The sequence below is a fragment of the Argopecten irradians genome, chromosome 5 (genome assembly GCF_041381155.1).
Source record: "Argopecten irradians isolate NY chromosome 5, Ai_NY, whole genome shotgun sequence".
Taxonomy (NCBI): Eukaryota; Metazoa; Mollusca; class Bivalvia; order Pectinida; family Pectinidae; genus Argopecten; species Argopecten irradians.
Window position 1 is genome coordinate 47,947,092 of NC_091138.1, and position 4,694 is coordinate 47,951,785.

A 4,694-nucleotide genomic window follows, 5' to 3' on the forward strand; every position below is an offset into this window, starting at 1 on the left:
CACAGCTGTTAAAAGGAAACTTGGATGTGTGATTGGGTGATATATGTGGTTAAGCAAATTACCTTAGAGCACAGGGGTCACCTGAACGGCCAATCCTTTGGTTTTTCTCTGGACACTCTGGATTTCTTTCACTCTAAGACTATTTTTACACACGTTAATGACCAAAGTGGTTTTATCAAAATAAACCATTGCAATATGTGTTATAGAAAAAATGCTATTTATTTCCGGTATACTGCTAACCAATTTCATTTGCAGCTACGTAAGTTTGTGATTTCCATTTCAAAACAAGTTTGTACAGATTAATAGAATCTTTCCCTTCCTAGAGAATGTGACAATGAAATCACAACCTGAGAACGTCTAACCCGAGGCTTGCCAAGGGATGAACATTCAGGAACTTCCCCAAGGGTTGTGATTTTGCTGTCTAACCCTCATCGGTAGGAAATGATTCTTTTTCTCCCATATGCAAAAGAAAAAGAAGAGATAATAGCCTAAAAAGAAGCATTTTCACAGCAATATGAACATGGTTCCGTCGTCTGCACGTCAATACTGATGACGTCATTGACAATGCACGCCATGGTTACACCGCATGAAGTCATGATGTCACATAATTGTCTTTGGGTTCAAAAGGTTAGTGCGCACAATCTGTCATACCCTAGGGGTTGACAGAGAAATCTCCCATGGCTAAAACCGGTGACAAATCAGTGAATGGTGGGAGAATAACATTCTCATGTTTAGATATGACTTGAAATTCCTATCAATATCAATGCAATGATATACATGTAGAAGTTGATTTGCAGAGATAAATTTTCACGAATTTTCTTGGTTCGAGAAATTTGTAAAAGAAAATCGCACACATAAGAATGTTGGTGTACAATGCACAGTAACCTACATACTACCTAAACTTAATTAATAATAATAAAAAAACATAAAAAAAGAGCTTAAAACTCCTTTAGCTATTAGTATTTAGGGGTGACGTTTATTCAAAACTAACAAAAAAATGATTTTCAAGGTCACTTACAAATGAATAACATTGAAATTGTCTAGAAAATGTGTTAAATTTCAAATGGAAGGTCATATGGGATTTGTGTATCACCATAAGTATGTGGAAACAATGTGCCTTGATTATTATTCACGGTCACAGCAGTTTGAATCTAGATACACAATATGACGGGAAGAATTGGCAAATGTAAATAACTTTAACATGCAATTAAACAACTTGAACTTGCATGATTTAAAGTTGCTGTTCACATTGAAATTATCTGTTTTTCTCATCAAACTTCATGAAATTTGATAAAGTATACCGTATATGTTTTTTGTACACCATGTAAGCTGTGCCCTGATGACGGCCTGCCTTTAAGACTGAAACATGCATGTTGGAAACCAGCAGCACCAGATGAACCTAGAATATATATACCATTCAGTGCCTGGCTCAGGAGTTGCTGCTCTTATTTTGTTGATGAAAGTATATATGCATAACTTTTGGATATGACATAATTTTGCAACACTGATTTGAGTTAATATATAACTTTATATATTTTACATTGATTATGAAACAAGTTTTACAACTTATACAAATTAATTTCGACGACCCAGATGAAATCGCATGAGGGGTCTTAGAGTGGAATTAAATCAAGGTACTCAGAGAAACCCCACATGATCGGACAGGTGACCTCTAACCTTTTCACACCTGTACTGGGAATAAAACCTTGACTGGCTAGGTGAAAGGTGAGTGGCTTAACCACTACACTTCCTGATTACCCTGATTTTTTTGAGTTAATTACTTTGCATGGGTAGTTGTAATTTTGATTATCAATGAATTGTCAATGATGAGTTTTTGGTCTGAATGTGATCTCTGATCCCAGACAAAGTTTAAAACAAGGGGAGATAATAAATGATGACATTTAAGTACCTACAGGTAATGGAAGGATTTATCTATTCGTCAAAAACACAGGATCTGGTGGCCCTACATCGACCAACTTTAGCCACTTGTTTCAATCTAGAATATATTCTGAAAGTTAAAATGACATGGGAAGAAAGAGTTTGATGTAAATAATAAGGACTCATATATTAGTCTTGTAGTACCATTGTAAAACCAAGAATAAGGGCCATGGTGGCTTAGTGGTTAAGTTGTCCTGACATATCACATGTCCTGTTCGTCATAAGTGTCTGTCAGTGAATACTGCTAACAGGTACAAACTAGCCTATCCCCTGTGGGGTTTGAGTTTGATTTCCATGTGGTGCAGTTGCCAGGTATACCGACTGTTAATTGGTGTTTTCTCTTCCGAGAAATCCTGTTTTCCAAAAAGCCTTTTCTTTGAACAGAAGAATCTTACCTCTCGGGTTGAGATTCTTCTGTCTCACGTCAAAGGGGTGAACGATGCTATTAAACTATACCTGATGTCACTAGGACAAGCATATCTAGTCAGTATAGCCAGGCTTCAGGATTACATAGGTTTTAATTACTATAACTATAGAAGAAAAATGTCATATAGCTATGCTGGAATACAGAGGGATTTGGATAAGACAAGGGCTGGATTAGACAAGTTATACTGTATAATGTCTATGGGATGACCTATAAATACATCACAGGTAAGTTAGGTACAGCCTCAGTAGCCAGACAGGTGTGAACAGGATGAGTCAGTGTGTGTGATCTCCCAACAGGTGAAATATAAAATGCCTACAAGGTTGTAATATACTCAAACAAGTCGGTGGACTTCAGAGATTTCCTTTGATGTAGGTGTCTGTGTAGGTGTATGTATTGTCACACCTGACAGGTAAGTAATGTGATCGTTAGACAGCTACTAGTGTCCTTAGAAAATGTAGACATATTTCACCATTTTATACTGCTCTGATGTGTATATATATCTATGTAATGCTGAAGAAAATTATAAATCTAATGAAGTTTCCCTATAAAAAGAATGGAGAGGTTGCAATTTTAGGTCCGGAATAAGTTTGGTCCAGAGCATTTGCATGCTTTCTGCATCCCCTAAAACTACATGTAATGTGCACTCTGTGACATCAAGGTTAAAGGTCAAATTCAAAGTTAAAGGTCAAATTCAAGGTAAAAGGTCAGATAAGTTAATATTTTAGCTATTGGTATCCAGACAAAAACTTTTAAGATATCAAAGATGTTATTTTGGGGGTAACATATTGCTTCTGAATTAGAGATTTAGATGTTCACATTACATGACATAAGTAAGATATGTAAAGATGTTATATTTTGACCTTGATTATTCTGTGTACAGTCAGGATAAAAAATATCTGGGTATGATTAGTTTTAAAATAAATGTTTAAAAGGCAATTACACTGAATGTTCTGTATATAGATACATGCAAACACTTATAATTAGCCCATTCAGAATTATTTATCAATTTTCAAGAAACAGCATCAATGGACCATCCAATGATGATATTTGTTGAGGGGAGATAACTCATCTTTTGATTAAATACTTTAATTTGCAAGTAAGTCTGTTTGGTCATGTATTTGGGTACAATGGGGAAAAATAGAGGTTATATAACTCCTCTAAATCCCTACTTCGTCATCAAGAGTTCTGAATGGATTGTCACTGGCCAAAAGGATCATTAGGGGAAAGGGAACAGAGCTCACATGTAGATGTTGAGGGGTCCAGGGGCCATATAGGGTAAATTGATAATATAATTTGTTCATTTCAACCACTATTAATTAAGTCATAAATTTCGCAATGATTTTTAACCTGAAATAATCAGAAATATTTTTGGTGGAAGGGGAACAGATTTTGTAAATGAACCTGACCACTCTGGGGCCAGAGAGGCAGGGCTCAATTTAGGATATTGTTTAGTTTGACATTATTTTGCCATCTATTTTTAGCCCGATGAATGCATGCATCCCTTTAGGAGAAATAAAATTAATTTGTTTGAAATTCTACTTTCTCTTTGAAATTTAGTATTTTGCCATAAACATGCAATATCCAGGTGAGTGATACTAGTATATATTAGGCTAAAAAAAGATATTAAAAAAGCCTAATAATATAGGCAGGTTTAGCGGACTAGAGTGATACATGCCTTCTGGGTCTCTTGTTTAATTATTTAATAATAATGCATACGCAGATAATTAAAATATTGTGGCCTTGAATTAACACTGGAAAATTTTAAGACAATTAAATCAAGATAAAATTAATCAACATTGTATACCTGTTTTCAAATATGGAATTGTTTGACGTCAAATAAATAAATGGCTTAAATGAGAGTTATTAACAACTTTAAATCATTCGGGTGGGAAAACTATAATTATAGCCTGATGCAGTTACATGTACTGTATGTATGGTTTTAAAACAAAATAAAACAATATTTTTGGTATAAATAGCTGATATTTAGGTAGGTGATAAATCTAGATCTAGTGTATAACCAAGATCAGCTCTTTTTATCCCATATCAAGGATATATACCTACCTAATTAATTGGTGCATACCTGTATATGTATATGTGTCATGATTGAGTAGTTCAATTAATTATACATTCCCTAGATCCTTGACACATATATTTATTTCACATTAGCATGTTTTATCTTAAAAAACAACAACAATTCAGCTGATTTTTTTTGGGAAAAAACACCTGTTTGATATATATAGCTATAACGTCAAGCTCCCGGTCAAGCACACCATACATTACATTTTTCACAGGTACATATCCTTTGTGTCATCAGGGGGAACAACTCCTA